This window comes from Scyliorhinus torazame, chromosome 27, assembly GCF_047496885.1.
Source record: "Scyliorhinus torazame isolate Kashiwa2021f chromosome 27, sScyTor2.1, whole genome shotgun sequence".
Classification (NCBI taxonomy): Eukaryota; Metazoa; Chordata; class Chondrichthyes; order Carcharhiniformes; family Scyliorhinidae; genus Scyliorhinus; species Scyliorhinus torazame.
The window spans coordinates 6,496,194-6,517,398 of NC_092733.1; the positions used below are offsets into that span (position 1 = coordinate 6,496,194).

At 51.7% G+C, this 21,205-nt stretch overlaps 1 protein-coding gene across 2 annotated transcripts in view; it reads right to left on the reverse strand.

Annotated features, from left to right (window-relative positions):
- Window positions 1-21,205, reverse strand: part of LOC140403161 (adenylate kinase isoenzyme 5-like) — a 135,198-nt gene that overhangs the window by 42,008 nt on the left and 71,985 nt on the right. The window lies entirely within an intron of this gene.

Consider the following 21,205-nt stretch of genomic DNA (forward strand, 5'->3'; position numbering starts at 1 on the left):
GATACAGAGTAAAGCTCCCTCTACACTGTCCCCATCAAACACTCCCAGGACAGGTACAGCACGAGTTTAGATACAGAGTAAAGCTCCCTCTACACTGTCCCCATCAAACACTCCCAGGACAGGTACAGCACGGGGTTAGATACAGAGTAAAGCTCCCTCTACACTGTCCCCATCAAACACTCCCAGGACAGATACAGCGCGGGGTTAGATACAGAGTAAAGCTCCCTCTACACTGTCCCCATCAAATATTCCCAGGACAGGTACAGCACGGGATTAGATACAGAGTAAAGCTCCCTCTACACTGTCCCCATCAAACACTCCCAGGACAGGTACAGCACGGGGTTAGATGCAGAGTAAAGCTCCCTCTACACTGTCCCCATCAAACATTCCCAGGACAGGTACAGCACGGGGTCAGATACAGAGTAAAGCTCCCTCTACACTGTCCCCATCAAACACTCCCAGGACTGGTACAGCACGGAGTTAGACACAGAGTAAAGCTCCGTCTACACTGTCCCCATCAAACACTCCCAGGACAGGTACAGCACGGGGTTAGATACAGGGTAAAGCTCCCTCTACATTGTCCCCATCAAACACTCCCAGGACAGGTACAGCACGGGGTTAGATACAGAGTAAAGCTCCCTATACACTGTCCCCATCAAACACTCCCAGGAAAGGTACAGCGCGGGGTTAGATGCCAAGTAAAGCTCCCTCTACACTGTCCCCATCAAACACTCCCAGGACAGGTACAGCACGGGGTTAGATACAGAGTAAAGCTCCCTCTACACTGTCCCCATCAAACACTCCCAGGACAGGTACAGCACGGGGTTAGATGCAGAGTATAGCTCCATCTACACTGTCCCCATCAAACATTCCCAGAACAGGTACAGCACGGGGTCAGATACAGAGTAAAGCTCCCTCTACACTGTCCCCATCAAACACTCCCAGGACTGGTACAGCACGGAGTTAGATACAGAGTAAAGCTCCGTCTACACTGACCCCATCAAACACTCCCAGGACAGGTACAGCACGGGGTTAGATACAGAGTAAAGCTCCCTCTACATTGTCCCCATCAAACACTCCCAGGACAGGTACAGCACGGGGTTAGATACAGAGTAAAGCTCCCTCTACACTGTCCCCATCAAACACTCCCAGGAAAGGTACAGCGCGGGGTTAGATGCCAAGTAAAGCTCCCTCTACACTGTCCCCATCAAACACTCCCAGGACAGGTACAGCACGGGGTTAGATACAGAGTAAAGCTCCCTCTACACTGTCCCCATCAAACACTCCCAGGACAGGTACAGCACGGGGTTAGATGCAGAGTAAAGCTCCCTCTACACTGTCCCCATCAAACATTCCCAGGACAGGTACAGCACGGGGTCAGATACAGAGTAAAGCTCCCTCTACACTGTCCCCATCAAACACTCCCAGGACTGGTACAGCACGGAGTTAGATACAGAGTAAAGCTCCGTCTACACTGTCCCCATCAAACACTCCCAGGACAGGTACAGCACGGGGTTAGATACAGAGTAAAGCTCCCTTTACACTGTCCCCATCAAACACTCCCAGGACTGGTACAGCACGGGGTTAGATACAGAGTAAAGCTCCCTCTACACTGTCCCCATCAAACACTCCCAGGACAGGTACAGCACGGGGTTAGATACAGAGTAAAGCTCCCTCTACATTGTCCCCATCAAACACTCCCAGGACAGGTACAGCACAGGGTTAGATACAGAGTAAAGCTCCCTCTACACTGTCCCCATCAAATACTCCCAGGACAGGTACAGCGCGGGGTTAGATACAGAGTAAAGCTCCCTCTACACTGTCCCCATCAAACACTCCCAGGACAGGTACTGCACGGGGTGAGATACAGAGTAAAGCTCCCTCTACACTGTCCCCATCAAACACTCCCAGGACAGGTACAGCACGGGGTTAGATACAGAGTAAAGCTTCCTCTACACTGTCCCCATCAAACATTCCCAGGACAGGTACAGCACGGGGTTAGATACAGAGTAAAGCTCCCTCTACACTGTCCCCATTAGACACTCCCAGGACTGGTACAGCACGGAGTTAGATACAGAGTAAAGCTCCGTCTACACTGTCCCCATCAAACACTCCCAGGACAGGTACAGCACGGGGTTAGATACAGAGTAAAGCTCCCTCTACACTGTCCCCATCAAACATTCCCAGGACAGGTACAGCACGGGGTTAGATACAGAGTAAAGCTCCCTCTACACTGTCCCCATCAAACACTCCCAGGACTGGTACAGCACGGAGTTAGATACAGAGTAAAGCTCCGTCTACACTGTCCCCATCAAACACCCCCAGGACTGGTACAGCACGGGGTTAGATACAGAGTGAAGCTCCCTCTACACTGTCCCGGTCAGACACTCCCAGGACAGGTACAGCACGGCGTTAGATACAGAGTAAAGCTCCGGCTACACTGTCCCCATCAAACACTCCCAGTACAGGTACAGCACGGGGTTAAATACAGAGTATAGCTCCCTCGACACTGTCCCCATCAAACACTCCCAGGACAGGTACAGCACGGGGTTAGATACAGAGTAAAGCTCCCTCTACACTGTCCCCATCAAACACTCCCAGGACAGGTACAGCATGGGGTTAGATACAGAGTAAAGCTCCCTCTACACTGTCCCCATCAAACACTCCCAGGACAGATACAGCACGGGGTTAGATACAGAGTAAAGCTCCCTCTACATTGTCCCCATCAAACACTCCCAGGACAGGTACAGCACGGGGTTAGATACAGAGTAAAGCTCCCTCTACACTGTCCCCATCAAACACTCCCAGGACAGGTACAGCACGGGGTTAGATACAGAGTAAAGCTCCCTCTACACTGTCCCCATCAAACACTCCCAGGACAGGTACAGCACGGGGTTAGATACAGAGTAAAACTCCCTCTACACTGTCCCCATCAAACACTCCCAGGACAGGTACAGCACGGGGTTAGATACAGAGTAAAGCTCCGTCTACACTGTCCCCATCAAACACTCCCAGGACAGGTACAGCACGGGGTTAGGTACAGAGTAAACCTCCCTCTACACTGTCCCCAACAAACACTCCCAGGACAGGTACAGCACGGGGTTAGATACAGAGTAAAGCTCCCTCTACACTGTCCCCATCAAACACTCCCAGGACTGGTACAGCACGGAGTTAGATACAGAATAAAGCTCCGTCTACACTGTCCCCATCAAACACTCCCAGGACAGGTACAGCACTGGGTTAGATACAGAGTAAAGCTCCCTCTACATTGTCCCCATCAAACACTCCCAGGACAGGTACAGCACGGGGTTAGATACAGAGTAAAGCTCCCTCTACACTGTCCCCATCAAACATTCCCAGGACAGGTACAGCGCGGGGTTAGATACAGAGTAAAGCTCCCTCTACACTGTCCCCATCAAACACTCCCAGGACAGGTACAGCACGGGGTTAGATACAGAGGAAAGCTCCCTCTACACTGTCCCCATCAAACATTCCCAGGACAGGTACAACACGGGGTTAGATACAGAGTAAAGCTCCCTCTACACTGTCCGCATCAAACACTCCCAGGACAGGTACAGCACGGGGTTAGATACAGAGTAAAGCTCCCTCAACACTGTCCCCATCAAACACTCCCAGGACAGGTACAGCACGGGGTTAGACACAGAGTAAAGCTCCCTCTACACTGTCCCCATCAAACACTCCCAGGACAGGTACAGCACGGGGTTAGATACAGAGTAAAGCTCCCTCTACACTGTCCCCATCAAACACTCCCAGGACTGGTACAGCACGGAGTTAGATACAGAATAAAGCTCCGTCTACACTGTCCCCATCAAACACTCCCAGGACAGGTACAGCACTGGGTTAGATACAGAGTAAAGCTCCCTCTACACTGTCCCCATCAAACACTCCCAGGACAGGTACAGCACGGGGTTAGATACAGAGGAAAGCTCCCTCTACACTGTCCCCATCAAACATTCCCAGGACAGGGACAACACGGGGTTAGATACAGAGTAAAGCTCCCTCTACACTGTCCGCATCAAACACTCCCAGGACAGGTACAGCACGGGGTTAGATACAGAGTAAAGCTCCCTCAACACTGTCCCCATCAAACACTCCCAGGACAGGTACAGCACGGGGTTAGATACAGAGTAAAGCTCCCTCTAAACTGTCCCCATCAAAGACTCCCAGGACATGTACAGCACGGGATTAGATACAGAGTAAAGCTCCCTCTACACTGTCCCCATCAAACACCCCCAGGACTGGTACAGCACGGGGTTAGATACAGAGTGAAGCTCCCTCTACACTGTCCCGGTCAAACACTCCCAGGACAGGTACAGCACGGGGTTAGAGACAGAGTAAAGCTCCCTCTACACTGTCCCCATCAAACACTCCCAGGACAGGTACAGCATGGGGTTAGATACAGAGTAAAGCTCCCTCTACATTGTCCCCATCAAACACTCCCAGGACAGGTACAGCACGGGGTTAGATACAGAGTAAAGCTCCCTTCACACTGTCCCCATCAAACACTCCGAGGACTGATACAGCACGGGGTTAGATACAGAGTAAAGCTCCCTCTACACTGTCCCCATCAAACACTCCCAGGACAGGTAGAGCACGGGGTTAGATACAGAGTAAAGCTCCCTCTACATTGTCCCCATCAAACACTCCCAGGACAGGTAAAGCGCGGGGTTAGATACAGAGTAAAGCTCCCTCTACACAGTCCCCATCAAACACTCCCAGGACAGGTACAGCATGGGGTTAGATACAGAGTAAAGCTCCCTCTACACTGTCCCCATCAAACACTCCCAGGACAGGTACAGCACGGGGTTAGATACAGAGTAAAGCTCCCTCTACACTGTCTCCATCAAACATTCCCAGGACAGGTACAGCACGGGGTTAGATACAGAGTAAAGCTCCCTCTACACTGTCCACATCAAACACTCCCAGGACTGGTACAGCATGGAGTTAGATACAGAGTAAAGCTCCGTCTACACTGTCCCCATCAAACACTCCCAGGACAGGTACAGCACGGGGTTAGATACAGAGTAAAGCTCCCTCTACATTGTCCCCATCAAACACTCCCAGGACAGGTACAGCACGGGGTTAGATACAGAGTAAAGCTCCCTCTACACTGTCCCCATCAAACACTCCCAGGACAGGTACAGCACGGGGTTAGATACAGAGTAAAGCTCCCTTTACACTGTCCCCATCAAACACTCCCAGGACTGGTACAGCACGGGGTTAGATACAGAGTAAAGCTCCCTCTACACTGTCCCCATCAAACACTCCCAGGACAGGTACAGCACGGGGTTAGATACAGAGTAAAGCTCCCTCTACATTGTCACCATCAAACACTCCCAGGACAGGTACAGCACGGGGTTAGATACAGAGTAAAGCTCCCTCTACATTGTCCCCATCAAACACTCCCAGGACAGGTACAGCACGGGGTTAGATACAGAGTAAAGCTCCCTCTACTCTGTCCCCATCAAACACTCCCAGGACAGGTACAGCGCGGGGTTAGATACAGAGTAAAGCTCCCTCTACACTGTCCCCATCAAACACTCCCAGGACAGGTACAGCACGGGGTTAGACACAGAGTAAAGCTCCCTCTACACTGTCCCCATCAAACACTCCCAGGACAGGTACAGCACGGGGTTAGATACAGAGTAAAGCTCCCTCTACACTGTCCCCATCAAACACTCCCAGGACTGGTACAGCACGGAGTTAGATACAGAATAAACCTCCGTCTACACTGTCCCCATCAAACACTCCCAGGACAGGTACAGCACGGGGTTAGATACAGAGTAAAGCTCCCTCTACATTGTCCCCATCAAACACTCCCAGGACAGGTACAGCACGGGGTTAGATACAGAGTAAAGCTCCCTCTACACTGTCCCCATCAAACACTCCCAGGACAGGTACAGCGCGGGGTTAGATACAGAGTAAAGCTCCCTCTACACTGTCCCCATGAAACACTCCCAGGACAGGTACAGCACGGGGTTAGATACAGAGTAAAGCTCCCTCTACACTGTCCCCATCAAACATTCCCAGGACAGGTACAACACGGGGTTAGATACAGAGTAAAGCTCCCTCTACACTGTCCCCATCAAACACTCCCAGGACAGGTACAGCACGGGGTTAGATACAGAGTAAAGCTCCCTCAACACTGTCCCCATCAAACACTCCCAGGACAGGTACAGCACGGGGTTAGATACAGAGTAAAGCTCCCTCTACACTGTCCCCATCAAACACTCCCAGGACAGGTACAGCACGGGGTTAGATACAGAGTAAAGCTCCCTTTACACTGTCCCCATCAAACACTCGCAGGACTGGTACAGCACGGGGTTAGATACAGAGTAAAGCTCCCTCTACACTGTCCCCATCAAACACTCCCAGGACAGGTACAGCACGGGGTTAGATACAGAGTAAAGCTCCCTCTACATTGTCCCCATCAAACACTCCCAGGACAGGTACAGCACGTGGTTAGATACAGAGTAAAGCTCCCTCTACACTGTCCCCATCAAACACTCCCAGGACAGGTTCAGCGCGTGGTTAGATACAGAGTAAAGCTCCCTCTACACTGTCCCCATCAAACACTCCCAGGACAGGTACAGCACGGGGTTAGATACAGAGTAAAGCTCCCTCTACACTGTCCCCATCAAACACTCCCAGGACAGGTACAGCACGGGGTTAGATACAGAGTAAAGCTCCCTCTACACTGTCCCCATCAAACATTCCCAGGACAGGTACAGCACGGGGTTAGATACAGAGTAACGCTCCCTCTACACTGTCCCCATCAAACACTCCCAGGACTGGTACAGCACGGAGTTAGATACAGAGTAAAGCTCCGTCTACACTGTCCCCATCAAACTCTCCCAGGTCAGGTACAGCACGGGGTTAGATACAGAGTAAAGCTTCCTCTACATTGTCCCCATCAAACACTCCCAGGACAGGTACAGCACGGGGTTAGATACAGAGTAAAGCTCCCTCTACACTGTCCCCATCAAACACTCCCAGGACAGGTACAGCGCGGGGTTAGATACAGAGTAAAGCTCCCTCTACACTGTCCCCATCAAACACTCCCAGGACAGGTACAGCACGGGGTTAGATACAGAGTAGAGCTCCCTCTACACTGTCTCCATCAAACACTCCCAGGACAGGTACAGCACGGGGTTAGATACAGAGTAAAGCTCCCTCTACAGTGCCCCATCAAACACTCCCAGGACAGGTACAGCACGGGATTAGATACAGAGTAAAGCTCCCTCTACACTGTCCCCATCAAACATTCCCAGGACAGGTACAACACGGGGTTAGATACAGAGTAAAGCTCCCTCGACACTGTCCCCATCAAACACTCCCAGGACAGGTACAGCATGGGGTTAGATACAGAGTAAAGCTCCCTCTACACTGTCCCCATCAAACACTCCCAGGACAGGTACAGCACGGGGTTAGATACAGAGTAAAGCTCCCTCTACACTGTCCCCATCAAACACTCCCAGGACAGGTACAGCACGGGGTTAGATACAGAGTAAAGCTCCCTTTACACTGTCCCCATCAAACACTCCCAGGACTGGTACAGCACGGGGTTAGATACAGAGTAAAGCTCCCTCTGCACTGTCCCCATCAAACATTCCCAGGACAGGTCCAGCACGGGGTTAGATACAGAGTAAAGCTCCCTCTACACTGTCCCCATCAAACACTCCCAGGACAGGTACAGCACGGGGTTAGATACAGAGGAAAGCTCCCTCTACATTGTCCCCATCAAACACTCCCAGGACAGGTACAGCACGGGGTTAGATACAGAGTAAAGCTCCCTCTACACTGTCCCCATCAAACACTCCCAGGACAGGTACAGCGCGGGGTTAGATACAGAGTAAAGCTCCCTCTACACTGTCCCCATCAAACACTCCCAGGACAGGTACAGCACGGGGTTAGATACAGAGTAAAGCTCCCTCTACACTGTCCCCATCAAACACTCCCAGGACAGGTTCAGCGCGTGGTTAGATACAGAGTAAAGCTCCCTCTACACTGTCCCCATCAAACACTCCCAGGACAGGTACAGCACGGGGTTAGATACAGAGTAAAACTCCCTCTACACTGTCCCCATCAAACACTCCCAGGACAGGTACAGCACGGGGTTAGATACAGAGTAAAGCTCCCTCTACACTGTCCCCATCAAACATTCCCAGGACAGGTACAGCACGGGGTTAGATACAGAGTAAAGCTCCCTCTACACTGTCCCCATCAAACACTCCCAGGACTGGTACAGCACGGAGCTAGATACAGAGTAAAGCTCCGTCTACACTGTCCCCATCAAACTCTCCCAGGACAGGTACAGCACGGGGTTAGATACAGAGTAAAGCTCCCTCTACACTGTCTCCATCAAACACTCCCAGGACAGGTACAGCACGGGGTTAGATACAGAGTAAAGCTCCCTCTACAGTGCCCCCATCAAACATTCCCAGGACAGGTACAGCACGGGGTTAGATACAGAGTAAAGCTCCCTCTACACTGTCCCCATCAAACATTCCCAGGACAGGTACAACACGGGGTTAGATACAGAGTAAAGCTCCCTCGACACTGTCCCCATCAAACACTCCCAGGACAGGTACAGCATGGGGTTAGATACAGAGTAAAGCTCCCTCTACACTGTCCCCATCAAACACTCCCAGGACAGGTACAGCACGGGGTTAGATACAGAGTAAAGCTCCCTCTACACTGTCCCCATCAAACACTCCCAGGACAGGTACAGCACGGGGTTAGATACAGAGTAAAGCTCCCTCTACACTGTCCCCATCAAACACTCCCAGGACTGGTACAGCACGGGGTTAGATACAGAGTAAAGCTCCCTCTACACTGTCCCCATCAAACACTCCCAGGACAGGTACAGCACGGGGTTAGATACAGAGTAAAGCTCCCTCTACATTGTCCCCATCAAACACTCCCAGGACAGGTACAGCACGGGGTTAGATACAGAGTAAAGCTCCCTCTACATTGTCCCCATCAAACACTCCCAGGACAGGTACAGCACGGGGTTAGATACAGAGTAAAGCTCCCTCTACACTGTCCCCATCAAACACTCCCAGGACAGGTACAGCACGGGGTTAGATACAGAGTAAAGCTCCCTCTACACTGTCCCCATCAAACACTCCCAGGACTGGTACAGCACGGGGTTAGATACAGAGTAAAGCTCCCTCTACACTGTCCCCATCAAACACTCCCAGGACTGGTACAGCACGGGGTTAGATACAGAGTAAAGCTCCCTCTACACTGTCCCCATCAAACACTCCCAGGACAGGTACAGCACGGGGTTAGATACAGAGTAAAGCTCCCTCTACATTGTCCCCATCAAACACTCCCAGGACAGGTACAGCACGGGGTTAGATACAGAGTAAAGCTCCCTCTACACTGTCCCCATCAAACACTCCCAGGACAGGTACAGCACGGGGTTAGATACAGAGTAAAGCTCCCTCTACACTGTCCCCATCAAACACTCCCAGGACAGGTACAGCACGGGGTTAGATACAGAGTAAAGCTCCCTTTACACTGTCCCCATCAAACACTCCCAGGACAGGTACAGCACGGGGTTAGATACAGAGTAAAGCTCCCTCTACACTGTCCCCATCAAACACTCCCAGGACAGGTACAGCACGGGGTTAGATACAGAGTAAAGCTCCCTCTACACTGTCCCCATCAAACACTCCCAGGACAGGTACAGCACGGGGTTAGATACAGAGTAAAGCTCCCTTTACACTGTCCCCATCAAACACTCCCAGGACTGGTACAGCACGGGGTTAGATACAGAGTAAAGCTCCCTCTACACTGTCCCCATCAAACACTCCCAGGACAGGTACAGCACGGGGTTAGATACAGAGTAAAGCTCCCTCTACACTGTCCCCATCAAACACTCCCAGGACAGGTACAGCACGGGGTTAGATACAGAGTAAAGCTCCCTCTACACTGTCCCCATCAAACACTCCCAGGACAGGTACAGCACGGGGTTAGATACAGAGTAAAGCTCCCTCTACACTGTCTCCATCAAACACTCCCAGGACAGGTACAGCACGGGGTTAGATACAGAGTAAAGCTCCCTCTACACTGTCCCCATCAAACATTCCCAGGACAGGTACAGCACGGGTTAGATCCAGAGTAAAGCTCCCTCTACACTGTCCCCATCAAACACTCCCAGGACTGGTACAGCACGGAGTTAGATACAGAGTAAAGCTCCGTCTACACTGTCCCCATCAAACACTCCCAGGACATGTACAGCACGGGATTAGATACAGAGTAAAGCTCCCTCTACACTGTCCCCATCAAACACCCCCAGGACTGGTACAGCACGGGGTTAGATACAGAGTGAAGCTCCGTCTACACTGTCCCGGTCAATCACTCCCAGGGCAGGTACAGCACGGCGTTAGATACAGAGTAAAGCTCCGTCTACACTGTCCCCATCAAACACTCCCAGGACAGGTACAGCACGGGGTTAGATACAGAGTAGCGCTCCCTTTACACTGTCCCCATCAAACACTCCCAGGACTGATACAGCACGGGGTTAGATACAGAGTAAAGCTCCCTCTACACTGTCCCCATCAAACACTCCCAGGACAGGTACAGCATGGGGTTAGATACAGAGTAAAGCTCCCTCTACATTGTCCCCATCAAACACTCCCAGGACAGGTACAGCACGGTGTTAGATACAGAGTAAAGCTCCCTCTACACTGTCCCCATCAAACACTCCCAGGACAGGTACAGCGCGGGGTTAGATACAGAGTAAAGCTCCCTCTACACTGTCCCCATCAAACACTCCCAGGACAGGTACAGCACGGGGTTAGATACAGAGTAAAGCTCCCTCTCCACTGTCCCCATCAAACACTCCCAGGACAGGTACAGCACGGGGTTAAATACAGAGTAAAGCTCCCTCTACACTGTCCCCATCAAACATTCCCAGGACAGGTACAGCACGGGGTTAGATACAGAGTAAAGCTGCCTCTACACTGTCCCCATCAAACACTCCCAGGACTGGTACAGCACGGAGTTAGATACAGAGTAAAGCTCCGTCTACCCTGTCCCCATCAAACACTCCCAGGACAGGTACAGCACGGGGTTAGATACAGAGTAAAGCTCCCTCTACATTGTCCCCATCAAACACTCCCAGGACAGGAACAGCACGGGGTTAGATACAGAGTAAAGCTCCCTCTACACTGTCCCCATCAAACACTCCCAGGACAGGTACAGCGCGGGGTTAGATACAGAGTAAAGCTCCCTCTACACTGTCCCCACCAAACACTCCCAGGACAGGTACAGCACGGGGTTAGATACAGAGTAAAGCTCCCTTTACACTGTCCCCATCAAACACTCCCAGGACTGGTACAGCACGGGGTTAGATACAGAGTAAAGCTCCCTCTGCACTGTCCCCATCAAACATTCCCAGGACAGGTCCAGCACGGGGTTAGATACAGAGTAAAGCTCCCTCTACACTGTCCCCATCAAACACTCCCAGGACAGGTACAGCACGGGGTTAGATACAGAGGAAAGCTCCCTCTACATTGTCCCCATCAAACACTCCCAGGACAGGTACAGCACGGGGTTAGATACAGAGTAAAGCTCCCTCTACACTGTCCCCATCAAACACTCCCAGGACAGGTACAGCGCGGGGTTAGATACAGAGTAAAGCTTCCTCTACACTGTCCCCATCAAACACTCCCAGGACAGGTACAGCACGGGGTTAGATACAGAGTAAAGCTCCCTCTACACTGTCCCCATCAAACACTCCCAGGACAGGTTCAGCGCGTGGTTAGATACAGAGTAAAGCTCCCTCTACACTGTCCCCATCAAACACTCCCAGGACAGGTACAGCACGGGGTTAGATACAGAGTAAAACTCCCTCTACACTGTCCCCATCAAACACTCCCAGGACAGGTACAGCACGGGGTTAGATACAGAGTAAAGCTCCCTCTACACTGTCCCCATCAAACATTCCCAGGACAGGTACAGCACGGGGTTAGATACAGAGTAAAGCTCCCTCTACACTGTCCCCATCAAACACTCCCAGGACTGGTACAGCACGGAGCTAGATACAGAGTAAAGCTCCGTCTACACTGTCCCCATCAAACTCTCCCAGGACAGGTACAGCACGGGGTTAGATACAGAGTAAAGCTCCCTCTACACTGTCTCCATCAAACACTCCCAGGACAGGTACAGCACGGGGTTAGATACAGAGTAAAGCTCCCTCTACAGTGCCCCCATCAAACATTCCCAGGACAGGTACAGCACGGGGTTAGATACAGAGTAAAGCTCCCTCTACACTGTCCCCATCAAACATTCCCAGGACAGGTACAACACGGGGTTAGATACAGAGTAAAGCTCCCTCGACACTGTCCCCATCAAACACTCCCAGGACAGGTACAGCATGGGGTTAGATACAGAGTAAAGCTCCCTCTACACTGTCCCCATCAAACACTCCCAGGACAGGTACAGCACGGGGTTAGATACAGAGTAAAGCTCCCTCTACACTGTCCCCATCAAACACTCCCAGGACAGGTACAGCACGGGGTTAGATACAGAGTAAAGCTCCCTCTACACTGTCCCCATCAAACACTCCCAGGACTGGTACAGCACGGGGTTAGATACAGAGTAAAGCTCCCTCTACACTGTCCCCATCAAACACTCCCAGGACAGGTACAGCACGGGGTTAGATACAGAGTAAAGCTCCCTCTACATTGTCCCCATCAAACACTCCCAGGACAGGTACAGCACGGGGTTAGATACAGAGTAAAGCTCCCTCTACACTGTCCCCATCAAACACTCCCAGGACAGGTACAGCACGGGGTTAGATACAGAGTAAAGCTCCCTCTACACTGTCCCCATCAAACACTCCCAGGACAGGTACAGCACGGGGTTAGATACAGAGTAAAGCTCCCTCTACACTGTCCCCATCAAACACTCCCAGGACTGGTACAGCACGGGGTTAGATACAGAGTAAAGCTCCCTCTACACTGTCCCCATCAAACACTCCCAGGACAGGTACAGCACGGGGTTAGATACAGAGTAAAGCTCCCTCTACATTGTCCCCATCAAACACTCCCAGGACAGGTACAGCACGGGGTTAGATACAGAGTAAAGCTCCCTCTACACTGTCCCCATCAAACACTCCCAGGACAGGTACAGCACGGGGTTAGATACAGAGTAAAGCTCCCTCTACACTGTCCCCATCAAACACTCCCAGGACAGGTACAGCACGGGGTTAGATACAGAGTAAAGCTCCCTTTACACTGTCCCCATCAAACACTCCCAGGACAGGTACAGCACGGGGTTAGATCCAGAGTAAAGCTCCCTCTACACTGTCCCCATCAAACACTCCCAGGACAGGTACAGCACGGGGTTAGATACAGAGTAAAGCTCCCTCTACACTGTCCCCATCAAACACTCCCAGGACAGGTACAGCACGGGGTTAGATACAGAGTAAAGCTCCCTTTACACTGTCCCCATCAAACACTCCCAGGACTGGTACAGCACGGGGTTAGATACAGAGTAAAGCTCCCTCTACACTGTCCCCATCAAACACTCCCAGGACAGGTACAGCACGGGGTTAGATACAGAGTAAAGCTCCCTCTACACTGTCCCCATCAAACACTCCCAGGACAGGTACAGCACGGGGTTAGATACAGAGTAAAGCTCCCTCTACACTGTCCCCATCAAACACTCCCAGGACAGGTACAGCACGGGGTTAGATACAGAGTAAAGCTCCCTCTACACTGTCTCCATCAAACACTCCCAGGACAGGTACAGCACGGGGTTAGATACAGAGTAAAGCTCCCTCTACACTGTCCCCATCAAACATTCCCAGGACAGGTACAGCACGGGTTAGATCCAGAGTAAAGCTCCCTCTACACTGTCCCCATCAAACACTCCCAGGACTGGTACAGCACGGAGTTAGATACAGAGTAAAGCTCCGTCTACACTGTCCCCATCAAACACTCCCAGGACATGTACAGCACGGGATTAGATACAGAGTAAAGCTCCCTCTACACTGTCCCCATCAAACACCCCCAGGACTGGTACAGCACGGGGTTAGATACAGAGTGAAGCTCCGTCTACACTGTCCCGGTCAATCACTCCCAGGGCAGGTACAGCACGGCGTTAGATACAGAGTAAAGCTCCGTCTACACTGTCCCCATCAAACACTCCCAGGACAGGTACAGCACGGGGTTAGATACAGAGTAGCGCTCCCTTTACACTGTCCCCATCAAACACTCCCAGGACTGATACAGCACGGGGTTAGATACAGAGTAAAGCTCCCTCTACACTGTCCCCATCAAACACTCCCAGGACAGGTACAGCATGGGGTTAGATACAGAGTAAAGCTCCCTCTACATTGTCCCCATCAAACACTCCCAGGACAGGTACAGCACGGTGTTAGATACAGAGTAAAGCTCCCTCTACACTGTCCCCATCAAACACTCCCAGGACAGGTACAGCGCGGGGTTAGATACAGAGTAAAGCTCCCTCTACACTGTCCCCATCAAACACTCCCAGGACAGGTACAGCACGGGGTTAGATACAGAGTAAAGCTCCCTCTCCACTGTCCCCATCAAACACTCCCAGGACAGGTACAGCACGGGGTTAAATACAGAGTAAAGCTCCCTCTACACTGTCCCCATCAAACATTCCCAGGACAGGTACAGCACGGGGTTAGATACAGAGTAAAGCTGCCTCTACACTGTCCCCATCAAACACTCCCAGGACTGGTACAGCACGGAGTTAGATACAGAGTAAAGCTCCGTCTACCCTGTCCCCATCAAACACTCCCAGGACAGGTACAGCACGGGGTTAGATACAGAGTAAAGCTCCCTCTACATTGTCCCCATCAAACACTCCCAGGACAGGAACAGCACGGGGTTAGATACAGAGTAAAGCTCCCTCTACACTGTCCCCATCAAACACTCCCAGGACAGGTACAGCGCGGGGTTAGATACAGAGTAAAGCTCCCTCTACACTGTCCCCACCAAACACTCCCAGAACAGGTACAGCACGGGGTTAGATACAGAGTAAAGCTCCCTCTACACTGTCCCCATCAAACATTCCCAGGACAGGTACAGCACGGGGTTAGATACAGGTAAAGCTCCCTCTACACTGTCCCCTTCAAACACCCCCAGGACTGGTACAGCACGGGGTTAGATACAGAGTGAAGCTCCCTCTACACTGTCCCTGTCAAACACTCCCAGGACAGGTACAGCACGGGGTTAGATACAGAGTAAAGCTCCGTCTACACTGTCCCCATCAAACACTCCCAGGACAGGTACAGCACGGGGTTAAATACAGAGTAAAGCTCCCTCGACACTGTCCCCATCAAACACTCCCAGGACAGGTACAGGACGGGGTTAGATACAGAGTAAAGCTCCCTCGATACTGTCCCCATCAAACACTCCCAGGACAGGTACAGGATGGGGTTAGATACAGAGTAAAGCTCCCTCTACACTGTCCCCATCAAACACTCCCAGGACAGGTACAGCACGGGGTTAGATACAGAGTAAAGCTCCCTCTACATTGTCCCCATCAAACACTCCCAGGACAGGTACAGCACGGGGTTAGATACAGAGTAAAGCTCCCTCTACACTGTCCCCATCAAACACTCCCAGGACAGGTACAGCGCGGGGTTAGATACAGAGTAAAGCTCCCTCTACACTGTCCCCATCAAACACTCCCAGGACAGGTACAGCACGGGTTTAGATACAGAGTAAAGCTCCCTCTACACTGTCCCCATCAAACATTCCCAGGACAGGTACAGCACGGGGTTAGATACAGAGTAAAGCTCCCTCTACACTGTCCCCATCAAACACTCCCAGGACTGGTACAGCACGGAGTTAGATACAGAGTAAAGCTCCCTCTACACTGTCCCCATCAAACATTCCCAGGACAGGTACAGCACGGGGTTAAATACAGAGTAAAGCTCCCTCGACACTGTCCCCATCAAACACTCCCAGGACAGGTACAGGACGGGGTTAGATACAGAGTAAAGCTCCGTCTACACTGTCCCCATCAAACACTCCCAGGACTGGTACAGCACGGAGTTAGATACAGAGTAAAGCTCCGTCTACACTGTCCCCATCAAACTCTCCCAGGACAGGTACAGCACGGGGTTAGATACAGAGTAAAGCTCCCTCTACACTGTCTCCATCAAACACTCCCAGGACAGGTACAGCACGGGGTTAGATACAGAGTAAAGCTCCGTCTACACTGTCCCCATCATACACTCCCAGGACAGGTACAGCACGGGGTTAGATACAGAGGAAAGCTCCCTCTACATTGTCCCCATCAAACACTCCCAGGACAGGTACAGCACGGGGTTAGATACAGAGTAAAGCTCCCTCTACACTGTCCCCATCAAACACTCCCAGGACAGGTACAGCGCGGGGTTAGATACAGAGTAACGCTCCCTCTACACTGTCCCCATCAAACACTCCCAGGACAGGTACAGCACGGGTTAGATACAGAGTAAAGCTCCCTCTACACTGTCCCCATCAAACACTCCCAGGACAGGTTCAGCGCGTGGTTAGATACAGAGTAAAGCTCCCTCTACACTGTCCCCATCAAACACTCCCAGGACAGGTACAGCACGGGGTTAGATACAGAGGAAAACTCCCTCTACACTGTCCCCATCAAACACTCCCAGGACAGGTACAGCACGGGGTTAGATACAGAGTAAAGCTCCCTCTACACTGTCCCCATCAAACATTCCCAGGACAGGTACAGCACGGGGTTAGATACAGAGTAAAGCTCCCTCTACACTGTCCCCATCAAACACTCCCAGGACTGGTACAGCACGGAGTTAGATACAGAGTAAAGCTCCGTCTACACTGTCCCCATCAAACTCTCCCAGGACAGGTACAGCACGGGGTTAGATACAGAGTAAAGCTCCCTCTACACTGTCTCCATCAAACACTCCCAGGACAGGTACAGCACGGGGTTAGATACAGAGTAAAGCTCCCTCTACACTGTCCCCATCAAACACTCCCAGGACAGGTACAGCACGGGGTTAGATACAGAGGAAAGCTCCCTCTACATTGTCCCCATCAAACACTCCCAGGACAGGTACAGCACGGGGTTAGATACAGAGTAAAGCTCCCTCTACACTGTCCCCATCAAACACTCCCAGGACAGGTTCAGCGCGTGGTTAGATACAGAGTAAAGCTCCCTTTACACTGTCCCCATCAAACACTCCCAGGACTGGTACAGCACGGGGTTAGATACAGAGTAAAGCTCCCTCTACACTGTCCCCATCAAACACTCCCAGGACAGGTACAGCACGGGGTTAGATACAGAGTAAAGCTCCCTCTACACTGTCCCCATCAAACATTCCCAGGACAGGTCCAGCACGGGGTTAGATACAGAGTAAAGCTCCCTCTACACTGTCCCCATCAAACACTCCCAGGACTGGTACAGCACGGAGTTAGATACAGAGTAAAGCTCCGTCTACACTGTCCCCATCATACACTCCCAGGACAGGTACAGCACGGGGTTAGATACAGAGGAAAGCTCCCTCTACATTGTCCCCATCAAACACTCCCAGGACAGGTACAGCACGGGGTTAGATACAGAGTAAAGCTCCCTCTACACTGTCCCCATCAAACACTCCCAGGACAGGTACAGCGCGGGGTTAGATACAGAGTAAAGCTCCCTCAACACTATCCCCATCAAACACTCCCAGGACAGGTACAGCACGGGGTTAGATACAGAGTAAAGCTCCCTCTACACTGTCCCCATCAAACACTCCCAGGACAGGTTCAGCGCGTGGTTAGATACAGAGTAAAGCTCCCTCTACACTGTCCCCATCAAACACTCCCAGGACAGGTACAGCACGGGGTTAGATACAGAGGAAAACTCCCTCTACACTGTCCCCATCAAACACTCCCAGGACAGGTACAGCACGGGGTTAGATACAGAGTAAAGCTCCCTCTACACTGTCCCCATCAAACATTCCCAGGACAGGTACAGCACGGGGTTAGATACAGAGTAAAGCTCCCTCTACACTGTCCCCATCAAACACTCCCAGGACTGGTACAGCACGGAGTTAGATACAGAGTAAAGCTCCGTCTACACTGTCCCCATCAAACTCTCCCAGGACAGGTACAGCACGGGGTTAGATACAGAGTAAAGCTCCCTCTACACTGTCTCCATCAAACACTCCCAGGACAGGTACAGCACGGGGTTATATACAGAGTAAAGCTCCCTCTACACTGTCCCCATCAAACACTCCCAGGACAGGTACAGCACGGGGTTAGATACAGAGTAAAGCTCCCTCTACATTGTCCCCATCAAACACTCCCAGGACAGGTCCAGCACGGGGTTAGATACAGAGTAAAGCTCCCTCTACACTGTCCCCATCAAACACTCCCAGGACTGGTACAGCACGGAGTTAGATACAGAGTAAAGCTCCGTCTACACTGTCCCCATCATACACTCCCAGGACAGGTACAGCACGGGGTTAGATACAGAGGAAAGCTCCCTCTACATTGTCCCCATCAAACACTCCCAGGACAGGTACAGCACGGGGTTAGATACAGAGTAAAGCTCCCTCTACACTGTCCCCATCAAACACTCCCAGGACAGGTACAGCGCGGGGTTAGATACAGAGTAAAGCTCCCTCTACACTGTCCCCATCAAACACTCCCAGGACTGGTACAGCACGGAGTTAGATACAGAGTAAAGCTCCGTCTACACTGTCCCCATCAAACTCTCCCAGGACAGGTACAGCACGGGGTTAGATACAGAGTAAAGCTCCCTCTACATTGTCCCCATCAAACACTCCCAGGACAGGTACAGCACGGGGTTAGATACAGAGTAAAGCTCCCTCTACACTGTCCCCATCAAACACTCCCAGGTCAGGTACAGCGCGGGGTTAGATACAGAGTAAAGCTCCCTCTACACTGTCCCCATCAAACACTCCCAGGACAGGTACAGCCCGGGCTAGATACAGAGTAAAGCTCCCTCTACACAGTCTCCATCAAACATTCCCAGGACAGGTACAGCACGGGGTTAGATACAGAGTAAAGCTCCCTCTACAGTGCCCCCATCAAACACTCCCAGGACAGGTACAGCACGGGATTAGATACAGAGTAAAGCTCCCTCTACACTGTCCCCATCAAACATTCCCAGGACAGGTACAACACGGGGTTAGATACAGAGTAAAGCTCCCTCGACACTGTCCCCATCAAACACTCCCAGGACAGGTACAGCATGGGGTTAGATACAGAGTAAAGCTCCCTCTACACTGTCCCCATTAAACACTCCCAGGACAGGTACAGCACGGGGTTAGATACAGAGTAAAGCTCCCTCTACACTGTCCCCATCAAACACTCCCAGGACAGGTACAGCACGGGGTTAGATACAGAGTAAAGCTCCCTTTACACTGTCCCCATCAAACACTCCCAGGACTGGTACAGCACGGGGTTAGATACAGAGTAAAGCTCCCTCTGCACTGTCCCCATCAAACACTCCCAGGACAGGTACAGCACGGGGTTAGATACAGAGTAAAGCTCCCTCTACATTGTCCCCATCAAACACTCCCAGGACAGGTACAGCACGGGGTTAGATACAGAGAAAAGCTCCCTCTACACTGTCCCCATCAAACACTCCCAGGACAGGTACAGCACGGGGTTAGATACAGAGTAAAGCTCCCTCTACACTGTCCCCATCAAACACTCCCAGGACAGGTACAGCACGGGGTTAGATACAGAGTAAAGCTCCCTTTACACTGTCCCCATCAAACACTCCCAGGACTGGTACAGCACGGGGTTAGATACAGAGTAAAGCTCCCTCTACACTGTCCCCATCAAACACTCCCAGGACAGGTACAGCACGGGGTTAGATACAGAGTAAAGCTCCCTCTACACTGTCCCCATCAAACATTCCCAGGACAGGTCCAGCACGGGGTTAGATACAGAGTAAAGCTCCCTCTACACTGTCCCCATCAAACACTCCCAGGACTGGTACAGCACGGAGTTAGATACAGAGTAAAGCTCCGTCTACACTGTCCCCATCATACACTCCCAGGACAGGTACAGCACGGGGTTAGATACAGAGGAAAGCTCCCTCTACATTGTCCCCATCAAACACTCCCAGGACAGGTACAGCACGGGGTTAGATACAGAGTAAAGCTCCCTCTACACTGTCCCCATCAAACACTCCCAGGACAGGTACAGCGCGGGGTTAGATACAGAGTAAAGCTCCCTCAACACTATGCCCATCAAACACTCCCAGGACAGGTACAGCACGGGGTTAGATACAGAGTAAAGCTCCCTCTACACTGTCCCCATCAAACACTCCCAGGACAGGTTCAGCGCGTGGTTAGATACAGAGTAAAGCTCCCTCTACACTGTCCCCATCAAACACTCCCAGGACAGGTACAGCACGGGGTTAGATACAGAGGAAAACTCCCTCTACACTGTCCCCATCAAACACTCCCAGGACAGGTACAGCACGGGGTTAGATACAGAGTAAAGCTCCCTCTACACTGTCCCCATCAAACATTCCCAGGACAGGTACAGCACGGGGTTAGATACAGAGTAAAGCTCCCTCTACACTGTCCCCATCAAACACTCCCAGGACTGGTACAGCACGGAGTTAGATACAGAGTAAAGCTCCGTCTACACTGTCCCCATCAAACTCTCCCAGGACAGGTACAGCACGGGGTTAGATACAGAGTAAAGCTCCCTCTACACTGTCCCCATCAAACACTCCCAGGACAGGTACAGCGCGGGGTTAGATACAGAATAAAGCTCCCTCTACACTGTCCCCATCAAACACTCCCAGGACAGGTACAGCACGGGGTTAGATACAGAGTAAAGCTCCCTCTACACTGTCTCCATCAAACACTCCCAGGACAGGTACAGCACGGGGTTAGATACAGAGTAAAGCTCCCTCTACAGTGCCCCCATCAAACATTCCCAGGACAGGTACAGCACGGGGTTAGATACAGAGTAAAGCTCCCTCTACATTGTCCCCATCAAACACTCCCAGGACAGGTACAGCACGGGGTTAGATACAGAGTAAAGCTCCCTCAACACTGTCCCCATCAAACACTCCCAGGACAGGTACAGCGCGGGGTTAGATACAGAGTAAAGCTCCCTCTACACTGTCCCCATCAAACACTCCCAGGACAGGTACAGCACGGGGTTAGATACAGAGTAAAGCTCCCTCTACACTG